The following is a 13,988-nucleotide window of genomic DNA, read 5'->3' on the forward strand; positions in this document are numbered from 1 at the left end:
TTTAATTATTAGAAATACAGGAAAGACAAGTTAAAATAAACTCCTCTCAAAGGGGAAAGAAGGGTGTGTAATTCCTTATATATCTAAGTAGATATAATTTGAATGGACCTTCCAAGTTTCAGGAGACTATGGTTCCTGCTTTCTGAGAATTGCAATATGAAACTGATGTGTTGCTGAGATCTCTATGAGTAATAGTAAGCAATTTCAGATCAAGGACAGAGATGCTTTCCGTTACTGTCAAGTATCATTTGCAAAATTGTTAATTGCAAAAAGCATTTGTCCCTTTGCTAAAACTACCTCCTGGGACTCTTCCCCCTCTGAGTCCTGCTCCCATCTGTCACGAAGCCCATGTAACAGGATTTAGGGGTGCTCTGATGCATGTCTCTGTCCGTGCCGTAGGTGCCATTGTGGTCCGGGGAAGCCGTTTTCCCCAGATCTTTTAGCTGAGCCATGAGCCAAGCAAGTTGTCACCCTTGTATGTTCAAACCAGAGAACATTTATCCAAATTTCCATATAGGAGGGCCCACTGGACGAGCGTGGGGTGGAGAGCTCTCTTGCCAACACCATGCCTGTCAATGAACAGCTGGTTATCTTTTACGTATTTGCTATCAGAGGGCAAGTCAGGATGCTCAGACGCTCTCTTGTCTGTCATCTTTTACGTGGAAGGAATTTTGGTCATGGAAAAGGAAGTGGACAGGAAGCCAGCATTTTTTTTTTTTAACAGAGTGAACTCGAATGAAGGATTAAGCATGTGATTCACATGGCAGTGTTCAGCTCTCTAACCACAGTGCATTTGGGCTAAATGAATACCAGAATGTCCGCGGGGTGGAAAGTGGGACGTGGATTCTCAGAACTTAGTAGGTACCACGCCCACGATGTTAACAGTGGGAAGCATGGACGCTTCTAGGCATAGAATCAGAGCCCTGATGAGGTTTTCTCCCTTGCTCAGCGTCATGCTGTCAGGTAAGAGGTAGAGCTGGATGCTGGTGCTCAGTCCTGGTCCAGAACCTTCCACCCGCTGCAGAGGCTCCTCTCCTCTCCTCTGTTGGTGAGACTCAGGTTCCCAGAGGGTTGCTTTGGTGCAGAAGCAAACAAACAGACAGACAGACAGACACACAAATGTGCTACCATCCCGTCTTCCTGATGACCACACATGAGCCATTTTTCTTTACAATTGAGGAGATGATACATTCCATTATACGGTTCCGAGCATCAGAGATGAATGCCAGCCATGAAGCCTCCGTCTCTAGCAACCATTACTGCATTCCAAGATTTGGAGCCTTAACGGTTTTTACAACAACTTTCTGAGATATAACCCACATCTGGTACACTTCACCCATACCATGTACAATTCAGCGGTGACACGGTGGCACAAACGGTAGTATATCTGGAGCTGGGCAGCCATGGCCACAATCAATTTGAGAACATTTTCATCACCCCAAAAAGATACCCTGTACCCACTAGCTGCCATTCCCCTTCTCCACACCACCCACCCCCTTGAAGCCCTAGGCAACCGCTTGTCTATTTCTGTTTCTATAGATCATCTTCTTCTGGACATCCTATATAAAAACGGAATCATATGTGATCTTTAGTCACTGTTATTTTAATTCCAGTATAGTTAACATACAGCGTTTTATTAGTTTCAGGTGTACAGTGTAGCGATTCAACACTTCCTTACAACATGCAGTCCTCATCACGACAGGTGCTCTCCTTCATCTCCATCACCTGTGTCCTCCATCCCCACCCATCTCCCCTCTGGTGACCAACAGTGTGTTCTCTATAATGAAGAGTCGGTTTCTTGCTTGGTCTCTCTCTTTTTCTTTGGTTTTTTTTTTTCTTTTTTTTTGTTATTGTTGTTTGTTTGTTTCTTAAATTCCACATATGGGTGAAATAAACTCAAAATGGATTGAAGATCTAAATGTGAGGCCTGAAACCATAAAAATCCTAGAAGAGAGCACAGGCAATAATCTCTCCAACATCAGCCATAGCAACATTTTTCTAGATATGTCTCCTGAGGCAAGGAAAACAAAAGCAAAAATAAACTATTGGGACTTCATCAAAATAAAAAACTTCTGCACGGTGAAGGAAACAATCAACAAAACTAAAAGGCAACCTACTGAATGGGAGAAGATATTTGCAACCGACATATCTGATAAAGGGTTAGTATCCAGAATCTATAAAGAACTTATACAAGTCAACAGCCCAAAACCAAATAATCCAGTTTAAAAATGGGTGGAAGACATGAGCAGATATTTTTCCAAAGAAGACATCCAGACGGCCAACAGACACATGAAAAGATACTCAAAATCACTCATCATCAGGGAAATATAGATCGAAATCACAATGAGATATCGCCTCACAGCTGTCAGAATGGCTAAAATCAACAACACAAGAAACAAAAGATGTTGTCGAGGATGCGGAGAAAGGGGACCCCTCGTGCCCTGTTGGTGGGAATGCAAACTGGTGCCTCCACTCTGGACAACAGTGTGGAGGCTCCTCAAACAGTTTAAAATAGAATTACTCTACAATCCAGTAGTTGCACTACTGGGTATTTACCCCCAAAATACAAAAACACTTAATTTGAAAAGATATATGTACCCCTGCATTGTCTGCAGCATTATCAACAAGAGCCAAATTATGGAAAGAGCCCAGACGTCCATCGACAGATGAATGGATAAAGAAGATGTGACCCATATATGCAATGGAATATTACTTAGCCATCACATGGAAAGAGGTCTTACCATTTGCAACATCATGGATGGAGCTAGAGAGTATAATGCTAAGTGAAATAAGTCAGTCAGAGAGGAGATTTAAGAATACTTGAGAATGAGTGAAGAAGAAATGTAGGGAGAGCCCTCTCCATGGGTAATCGGTAGCGAGTGAGCCTGAGCAGACAGGGAGAGAGACCAACACAGTTGAAATGGCCTCCCTACGGAGAGTATGGCTGAGAAATGTAGCCACTGTGATGTCTGACTTCAAGATTATAATGGTCACTTTAATTTAATTTCATTTTAAGTGATGTCTGTGCTATTCCCATATTTTCATACTGAACAACTTTGAATTAGCAAAAGCCCACGGAACATGGACAGACTGAGGTCATGTCCTCACTCGGAGGTAACTAGAGATGGCCGGGTAACTAGAGATGGCCTGCGGAGCTGGAAGGCACAGGTCCTCCAGGAGAATGTAAACACCTGACTGGGCAGGGACCCTGGGAAATAATGTGGTGGGCGCAGGACATCCCACGAGCAAGAGGTATCATCTGGACCCTGGAGAAAAGATGAACCCAGCAGACTGGGCATTTGGGAGAAATTCGTTTTTCTCTGTTTCCATAGTAACATTTCCAAACAACTTTTTAATTGTTTTTGCTTTATTAGTCAGTATGAATCTCAGCTTCAATATATTTCAGTTAGGTACAAATTATATCATGAAAACGCAACCCTTGTTTGAGTTTTCAAGGTAGATACAGACTCTCTGATTCTTACCGAAGGAAATAAGCTAAAAATAAAACAAAACAGACCAACCAAAAGGCAAGTAATAGTCATGGCCCCAAAAGTGCTTCGCTTCAGTATGAACAGATAACGGGAATCCATCTGGCTTGACTGAAACAGCAATATTTTACATGAAAAGCAGCAGCAAAATAGTGTGCAGCCCAGCAGCCTTGCAAATTGCCCCAGTCGGAAAGTTTATATAGCTTTCAACATTGCTTTTTCCATCCTAAGATCTCATAGCATAAACCTGAAAATTCCCTACCTCAACATATCAAAGATAATTGAGAAAATAGCATTTTGAGGACCATTTCCAATGCCATTTAATTGTTTTCTGTTATGTATGTAGAATCAGGATGAACTCCTTTTTGTGGAGAAGATAATGAGCATGTTATTCAGTATTATAAATTATTAGCAGGGCCTTCCTTACAGTTACCTCAAGACACTTAAGCGTCCTGGAATTTATATTCCTCATTTGTAAAATGAGAGAATGAGTCCTGTTATCTTTGGAGGTTTTTCCCAGCACGACCAGCACAAGAATAAGGAACGCTGCCCTAGTTCAGCTCTGAGACCTAGGGTCACGTGATAGAAGGAGAAAATAAGATAATATAAAACTGCCTTGGCTTTGTGCAAGACGGTTTAATTACTTGGCCACCAAAAATGTCATTGTAGGGTGACATTCCTGCAACTTAGCAGGAATTCCCTGGAAATGGACCCATAACAATAAGCAGTTCCAATGTATTTTGTATTTTGGACATATGTCAAAAAATAAAGGCTTGATGCTTTTATTTTTGTTTTTTTTTTTTTTTCCTTTTTGTCCCTATAAACAATGATTATGGGAATACAGCACCAGCCTGGTCAGGAGGAAGATCCAAACAGTTTTCTTAAAATAGTTTAAAGGCTGTTATATCAAAGAAGGCTAGGCTGGAGTTGTCTAGCCCCAGACAGAAAACCCAGAACCTCCTAGAAGGTCTTCTAGGATTTTATGGGAGGAGAGTATGAGTAAGAAGTCCCCCACGGTAGAGACAGCAACACTGGAGGTGCTTCTCTTCAGGATCCTGGGATTCAGGCAGGTACTGGAGAATCAGAAGCTAAAACTTTCCAGAACACCCAATGGCAAAGGCACCAGATGTTGACTTCAACCATCAGGTCTTTATTCTGAAATGTCCAATTACCGATGGTTCCATGTTGCCTCAACAAATATGCTTGAGTCCTCCAGGAATCCTACCAGGTTCCAGGAAAGATTCGAAGCATTAGTTGTCTTAGATGAAGAAATGAAGAGCCATATTTTTGAGGGACTCTCCAGGAAAGATGGAGGGGAAGTCACATGAATAAATACTTGGACCCCATTGCATTAGGGTCTGGAATATTCTCATCAGCCTTCCCCAAGCCTCTGTACCAATGGAAAGAAAGTTGTGTGGCTTCCTTGGTCTTCCGAGCTTATCTTCCTGTGTTACTTATTCTCCACATCTAAATCACCAGCTTAGTTGAGCGCCTGTCCATCAGACAGGGTGTTCTTTGAAGACTGGACTTTGGTGTTGTCTACAATACAAGAACAGCATCAAATACAATAAGAGACACTCACCAAATAGTTTCCATTAATTGAATGAGAGCACTGAATACCTTCTAAGGCATTCAAAATGAGGGCATACAGAGGAGACACTATCTGGGGTGGCTCTTTGAAGGGCTTGCAGACTCACCAGTGAGGAATGAATCTCCAAGTAGAAGCAGAGGTGGAGAGAAAGCGTGTGCACCTGCAGATCCACAAGTGTATGATGCCCACATCTGGGCTGGGAATTGGGACACTGAGTGGCAAGAGGCAGAGCGACAAGGAAGGTCAGAGTCATCTGATAAATGCAGAAAATCATGTTAGGTCATTTCAACTTCAGGATCGAGCCAGTGCCTGCACATTAGGATCGAGTGGTAATCGTTTAATTAAAGTTTTTATAGAGAAGATTGTAGATTCACAGGCAGTTTTAAGAGATAATGCAGGAAGAGCCTTTATATTACACTTTTTCGAGTTTCCCCCAATGGTACGTTTTTTTTCTTCTGGTCTGATCTTTGGTGCTACTCTCACAGGACCCCTTCATCTTAACTACATCAGCTACACTCCACACTTGGTCACACCTGGATCTGCCACACCTATCCCTGTAACCCCTCTGATCTCTCTACTCGAACACTGTCTCCTTTGTGCCCCCTTCCTCACCATTGCTCCCCAACATCACACTGCCTGAAGTCTTACAGGTAGATAGGCTTAATACTGAGTAGAGTGAATCTCCCGCTTATGTCTTCCCTGTCAGGCTTGCCTGTGGCTTTCAGTATAAAAAAGATTGCTTATCTCTGTCTACAAAAGCCCTTACTGGGATTTTTATAGGAATAGAGTTGTCTATAGATCATTTTGGGGAGGAATTTACATCTTCATTATGTTGACTCCTCTGGACAATAAGTATATTCTTTAGATGTTCTTTGATTTCTTTCCTTACTATTTTGTGGTTTTCAGCATAAAAGTCAGCATGTTTTGTTATATTTACATCTAAGTATTCCTCTCTTTTTTGTGTGATAAGAAATGTGGTTATATATATTTTTTTTATCTTGGCACCATGGGTTCGTTGCTAGTGTATAGAAATGCCACGGGTTTTCTTAGTCTATCTGGTATCCTGCAAATTTGCTGAATTCACTCATTAGTTCTACAAGTATTTTTCTGGAGTTTTTCTACTTAGACAATCATGCCATCTGCAAATAAAAATATGTCTTTCTCACCTTATTGCAGTGAGGAGAATTTCCAGTACTATACCGAGTAAGGGTGATGAGAGTAGACATTGTCGGTTCGTTTCCAGTCTTAAGAAGGCTTCAGTCTTTCATATTAAGTGTGATGTTTACTGTAGCATTTTGTAAAGCACTCTTTATCAGGTTGAGGAAATCTCCCCCCCACCCCCTTAGACCTTACTTGCTGACAGTTTTCACTATGAATGGGTTTTAGATTTTGTCAAATACTCTTTCTGCATCAACTGATAGGATCATGTGATTTTTGTTTCTTTCATTGACCTGTAGGATTACAGTAACCGTTTCTAATGCTGAACCAGCCTTACAGGCTTGGAATAAATCCCACTTGGTCATGGTCTGTAATTCTTTTTATACATTGTTGCATTTGATTTGCTAATGTTTTGATTTTTTTAATCTATGTTTATGAGAAACTTTGGTCTGCAGTTTTATATTTTTGTAATGTCTTTATATTGTGTTGGGATTAGGATAAGGCTGTCCTCATAGAATGAGACAGTGTTTTGTCTACTTTTACTTTCTGGAAGCAACTGTGCAGAATTCGTATCATTTCTTCCTTGAATCTTTGGGAGGATTCTCGAGTGAAATGATTTGATGCTAGTGCATTTTAAAAACGTATTAATTATTTATTTAATTTTAACAGACGTAGGCATTTTCCATTTATTCATCTCTGTGTGTCCTAAGAGCTTGTGTCTTCAATTATACTTGAAGTATGGTGCTCACCACAGTGTTCCTTCATTATGTCTACAAGGTCTCTTACGATAGCCCTCTTTCATTCTGATTTCTGCAATTCATGTCTTCTCTCTTCCTCCTTTATCAACTATAAAATCTCTTTATCTAGAGATTTGTCCACTTTGTTGACATTATTAAAGAACCAGCTCTTTGCTTCATTGATTATTCTCTATCATGTTTCTGTTTTAAAATTTACTAATCTCTGCTCTCATTTTTATTATTTCCTTCCTTCTGCTTGCTTTTGGTTTATTTTGTTCTTCTTTTCCTGGTTTCTTGAGGTAAGAACTTTGTTTATTAATCTGAGACTTTCCTCACTTCTTATGTAAGCATTTAATGCTATAAATTTATGTCAATACTTCCTTGCATCCCACAAATTTTGATATGTGTGGTTTCATTTGCATTCAACCATTTATTTATTTATTTATTTATTTATTTATTTATTTATTTAAGAAAGAGAGAGAGCATGAACGGGAGGGACAGAGAGAGTGGGAGAGAGAGAATTCCAAGCAGATTTCCTGCTGAGTGCAGAGCCCAACTAGGGGCTTGACCTCACAACCTTGAGATCATGACCTGAGCCGAAATCAAAAGTCAGATGCTTAACTGACTGAGCCACCCAGGTGCCCCTCAACTCTATGTATTTTTAATTACTTTTCATATTTCTGTGACCCATGGATAGTTTAAAAGAGTGCTGTTTAATTTCCACATCTTTTTTTTATTATGTTATGTTAATCGCCACACATTACATCATTAGTTTTTGATGCAGTGTTCCATGATTCATTGTTTGTGCATAACACCCAGGGCTCCACGCAGAAGGTGCCCTCTTTAATACCCGTCACCAGGCTCACCCATCCCCCCACCCCCTCCCCTCTAGAACCCTCGGTTTGTTTCTCAGAGTCCATCGTCTCTCATTAATTACCCCATCTTTAGAGATTTTCTTGTCTTTTTGTTTTTTGTTTGTTATTGATTTCTAGTTTGGTCAGAAAACACATTATGTAGGATAATTTAAGTGGGTTGAGATTTGTTCAATGACTCACGATATTGTCTATCTTGATAATCCCTGGAGTGGAGGGGGAAGTCTGCCTCGCTGTTGTTGTGTGGAGCGTTCTGTAGGTCAATTAAGTCCTGATTCTGTGTTCAACTCCCCTACCCTCTTGCTGGTGACTCTGTCAGTTGCTGAGAGGAAGATGTTCGATGCCCCAGCTGTGGATTCGTCTATTTCTGCTGTTACTTCTGTCAGCTTTGTTCCCCGCGTGTGAGGCTCTGGTGCTTGTTGTGTACACGTCCCAACCACTGTCTCCCTGGTAGATTAAATTCTTAGAACATATGTGATGTCTGCTTTGTCTCAGTCACTTTCTTCTCTGTCAGGTCTACACATAGTCACCCCTGCTTTTCTCAGATTAACGTTTGCAGGGTCTATGTTTTTGTCGCATTACTTTCCAATGACCTGTGTTGCTGAGTTAGAAGTGAGTTTAAGGAGCCTGTAGATGAGTTGTTGTAATGTTTTTGTTCTTGTTGTTTTCTGGTATGATTTAATCTACTTTGCCCTTTAGCTGGTGTATTTAGACCATTTACATTTCAGTTAAGTTTGGATATGATAGTGCTTAGGTCTCGCATTTTATTATCTATTTTCTCTCATTATCATTTCTCACTTTATCTTTCCTTGGTCTCCAGCGAGTCACTTAATACTTGCAGGATTCCCTCTTGGTTTATTTATAATGCTTTTGAGCGTAACTCTCCACATAGTGGTCACAGTGGTTGCTCTGGGAATTGTAAGATATGCACATATCTTATAATATTCTGCTGATATAAAAATTGTACCACTTCAAGGAAAGTGTGGACGACTCACCTCTCTTTAGGTCCCTTTACCTCCCCCATTTAAAATATCACTGTCATGGGTATCAGGTCGTGCCTAAATCATCGCTGTGGTTGAGTGAGCGCCTGGGAGAGTCTGTAGGACGCACCCCCGTATTGCACTCTCTCCACCATGCCCTGCTGCTTCCTGAAGCTCCCCGGGCCGTCCAGGACCATGTCCTCTCTGTAGGAGGAACACCCGTTAGCCATCCTGGAAGATACGGCTGATGGTTGCTTCAGTTCCCTCCACCTGAGACTGCCGTCCTTTCCCGTTCATTCCTGAAGAACGGTTACGGGACATAGAACCGCAGCTGATACTTGTTTCCCTCCAGCACCTATAACAGAGGCTATGTGCCTCTTTCCTCCTCCCCTCCATGGTCTCGATGAGAAATCCGACGCCCTTCCAACCACTGTTCCCTCCAGGTCACAGGCTGGTCCTCTTTGGTTGCTTTCAAGCTTTTAGCACTTTGATTATGAATTACCTTGGTGTACGTGTCTTTAGATGTTTTCAGTTTGAGATTTGCTCAGCTTTCAGGTTTTAGAAGGTTGTGTCATCTGCAAAATTTGGGAGGTTTTCAGTCACTGTTCCATGCAATAGTGTCCTGGGCCTGCTCCACTTCCTGTCCTTCTGGTACGGATAATGTTATTTCCCTCCCGTCCCTGAGGTTCCCTTCAGATTCCAGTCTGCGGCTGAGTCGGCTTCGATGCTAACGTTCTGCCCTAAGTTCACCGATTCTGCCCCTCTTGTCTCCACTCTGCTATGGACCCGTCAAGGGAGGCTTTTCTTTTATTTCAGTTATTGCTTGTTTAAGTCTTATAATTTCATTAGAATCTTTTAAATTATTTTTATTTCTTCGCTGATTTTTTAAATTTTTTATTTGTTTGTTTTTTGTATTTGTTTCAAGAGTCTCTCTGATAGATTGGCAGGCATTTTTGAAAGTTGCTTTAAAACCTCTGTCAGCTCATTCTAACACCTGACTTGTGTTGGCGACGGCATCGCCGAAACCCACAATCTCAGAGTCTTTACTGAGGTTCTTTCAGAATAATTTTTGGTACTGAAAAATAGCACTTGAGGTCAGTCTATAGGGGCCGATTACATGTTTGGCTGAGAGATACGAAGAAATTAGAAGGGTATACATTTAAAAAAGTATCTTCTTAACATTCAAAATCATAAAGACATCATCACTTGTTGGGTAAAATGAGCAATTCACAGGGAAAATTGTGTGCCCACCCCAGTAAGACCTGGGAGCTGTGTTATAATCACCATTCTGAGGGAAAGGGAAGGATGGACCCCAGGCAGGGGTTAGCAGGTGGAAATAGAGCGAAGAGTGGTCATTTGGTCTTGAAAGAATGTCCTGGTGGGTCACCAAATACAGAGGCATCACCACTGCATACATGAGGGAGAAGATCCGTAGCATTGAACGGCCTGCCTGGGGGGACATGGAAATAGGTGGAAAGACAAACAGGAAGCAAGGCATCTGAAAATCGTGTGGAAGCCACAGCGCCCATGAGGGTTGCTGTACCTTCTGTTCTGAAGCAGGGGCAGCAAGCCTGGTTCCTCATGTCGGGCGGAGCTGGCCCTCAGGTTCGGGAAGTGTGTGCAGTGTGCGGGGAGAGCCAGCCCGGTGTCCCGCAGGAGCAGTGGGACGAGAAAGAAGCAGAGTGCACCCAGTGCTGTCCACACAGCGGGGTCAGGCCCTGCGGCACCTCCAGGGACCCAGAGGGCAGAACCGGAGCCAGCACCCGCGAGCGCCCCTCTCCTGCCCCTCCCAGCTGCGTGCGCCTGTCTCCCGAGGCGCTGGGCCTCAGTTTCCCTGCCTGACACTTCGTCAGCAGCAGAAGCAATCCATCATCTACCGAAGGTTAGACCGAAATGAACGTGAAGGCAACACGTGCCCAGTGTGTCCAAACTGAGGAATGCGCATTTTCAGGGAACTCTGCCCTCCGCTAATTTTTTCTGAGTTCCCTAAGGGCCGTCCATTTGGTGTGATTATGCAGGACAAGGACAGTAAACCCAACGGAGACCCTGCCGACATTCCAGGCCTTTCTCAGAAGAGCCGTGGTCACAACTGAGGGTCATGAAGCCCCGCGGGGCAGTTTCGTACTTAAAGCGGCAGCTCTTTCCGCACACGTGTGTTCTAGAGCCCGTCCACCGAGTGGGGCGCGAGCGCACAGGGATTCCCCACCACATCTCCGCCCGGCTAGACGCCAGACCCGCACTTCCAGAGGCCTTCTGGGCACCTGTGGCTCCAAACAGAAGCATCTTCTTCTCCAAATTCGTTCCTCTCTGTTCTGTGTTTTCTTAGATTTTGTTTTTTTCTAATGACTACTGGGCATCCGTTATCACAGGGCCAGAGTATTCACCTGTCTCCTGCAGTCAGCTTGCCTGGGACTCGTGTTTCCTGTGCAGGCTGCCCGATCCAAGGCCGAGCCCCCACCCGCCTCCTGATCTGACCCTCACACACCAAGCCAGTACCCCCTGCCCTAAGTCCCCCCAGGGCCAGTACCAGACAACCAAGAGACCGCCCCTACGGCTCAAAGTGCACTGGAATTATCCAAACTAGCCAATCCCAAATTGTTTATTCTGCCTGCCTTGCTTTTCCTAGGAAACCCCAGTATAGACTCTGGTCTGTGCTCTCCCCGGCTCCCTCTGGCTGCTCACTGACCCAGGAGCTTCTCCACATCCAGAGCACCTGCATGGTACAGCATCGAGCTCTCCGTGCCCTCAATGAGGCACCTCCTCGAATTAAAATCCCATAGGGAGAAATGAGACTCTCTGCCCTTGGGTACTCCTAGGACAATGTTTAGGATGGGGCATATCTGAATTTGGAAATGTAATCCAGCCTCACCAACCATGCCTGTGTGAACTGGCTTGACTCTCACCCACCAGCCTCCCTAAGGCGGTAATAACCCCTCACCCAGGAGGGGAGGTGATAGGAAGGGGTGCACCATTGAAACACAAGGAGACCCCACTGTCAGACACAGAGGACGTCCGCCACTGTGACCCGGGAGGTCACAGGAGACATCTGTCTTGTTTACCACTGTGGCCAAGCACCATTTCAGCCACAAGGTCGAAGGGTTACATAGTTACACAGATAACAGGGTGAGCAGGGAAGCCACGCAGACTCTGCCCATCAGCAGGAGGTTGGAGAGACTGGGAACCGATTTCACGTTCAGTGTATTGTCAGCTGTGGGAGCTCACAGCTCGGGGACTCTTCTGCGGTGGAATTAACTGTCTTGCTTCCCAGCTCATAAACACAGCAGTGACGTATGACCAGGTTAGACCAGGCTCAGAGTCTCCATGGGGTTTCTGACCCCGAGGGCCGCACCCAACACAGCCGCCACCGACTCCCGTGTCCCCTCCCGGCCTCCCCCCCAGAACCCATGAGGGTGAAGGCACCATCCTGGCATGTGAGCTCCTTGTCGAGTACACACTGCACACAACACGGAACTAGTACAATTGATGTTTCTATGTGTGTCGTGTGATTGTGTGTGTGCGCGTGTTTGAGTGTAATGTATGGTTCTAAGTGTGTGCGGAGTGATATGTGTGCATGTGCGTATGTGTGAATGCACACGTATGGATTTTCATATGGCATGTGCATATGTGTGTATGTGATGTGTGTATGTGTGTGCACAAGTGTGCATTGTGAAGTGTGCGCGCACAAGTGTACACGAGTGTGTGTGCATGTGTGTACAGGCGTGTGCATTGTGATGTGTGTGTGTACAAGCGTGATGTCTGCATACATGTGCGCATGAGTGTGTATGCATATGCGTAGAGAAGTGTGCGTTGTGTGTGTGCACAAGTGTGCATGGGTGTGTGCGTGTATGTGCATAGAAGTGTGCATTGTGGTGTGTGGGGGTGGTAATGCATGTCTCCCCTGTGGCTCTCAGGAGAGCTGTGTGCTCAGTAACCTGATAGAGGCGATGGGGCTGGTCCCTGGGGAGCCAGGCCAACCACCTGAGCCATCATAGCTCCTCTCAACTTCATCCTGGCTCCTCAGAAAGGCCATTCTAAAAATGGGTTTTCCCAGAAGGTTCTCCCTCCAAGTGAAGGAATAAGAAGCCTGTGTGTCCACTCTGTGGCCAGTGAGGGAACCTCTAGCCCACTTGGACACTGACCACAACCACATAGATTCCTAGACACGCCTCCCCCTGGAGATGTGGGGGCCTGTGAATTCTCCGCTCTACACCAGGCTGTTTTGTGCTTTCCTGGTTGGGTCGAGGTCAAGGTGATTTAGTGGTACCTCTGTGGCTTTCTGGAATCCTACCATCTCTAAGCACCTATCATTTTAAAGGAACGGCTCCCAAAACCTTCTGAATGACATCATTAACGCACAGACCAAGGGAGCAAGTAAACAGTTGCAGGAAGGTCTCAAGTAAACCAGCAACCCACACCCTTCTTATCTTTTTCTTGTAAATACTGCTTGATCTGCCTTGATTCCCGAAGCAGAGTTTATTATGGAGAACGTTGATTTGGACGAAGGGTATTTGTGCACGGTTTTGTAAGGTTTCCATGGAAAAAGTGAATAGGACTATACAGGATTATTGTGGTTTTAAGGCTGGTATGTTGAATCTGCCCTCTTGAATCATGTGGACAACGTATGCCTGTGTGACATTGTTGCTTATTACAGACAGCTTTGATTTTTCACAACTGCACTGGACCTGGGGACCTAGATAACCCACAAAGAATTGGTGCATTCCGATTTACCACGTTGATTTTCTATGATGCATGAATGAGAATAGAGCCTGCCAGGATTTCAGACCTAGAAGGAAATGCATGGTCTCCTACAGGTGCCACATTCTCGGCGCTGGACCGCTGAGACCCCGCCTCACTGCGGGGTCTTCCCTGCAGCTTCCTCTCCCCAGAGACCTGTCTCTGTGCCACCTTCCCAAAGAGGGCCCTGCTCTGGGTCTTCCTACTCACATCTCTTCGGCCCCAGAAAGCTTACCTCCTCTTCTCGGATGTCTGCTCCAAAGTCCACTTAGAAATAAGGACAGCTCTGACCTCAGTGCATAGAGCAGCCACCCCACCCCAGACCCAGCCCTTCCCAGCCACTGAAACCTGCTTTTTTTTCCCTCTTCCCTCGAGCCTTTCTCCACCACCCCCAAAAAATATAGGTGTCTCCATTTCAAAATTGTCTT

Source organism: Zalophus californianus, chromosome 12 (assembly GCF_009762305.2).
Source record: "Zalophus californianus isolate mZalCal1 chromosome 12, mZalCal1.pri.v2, whole genome shotgun sequence".
In the NCBI taxonomy this organism is placed as follows: Eukaryota; Metazoa; Chordata; class Mammalia; order Carnivora; family Otariidae; genus Zalophus; species Zalophus californianus.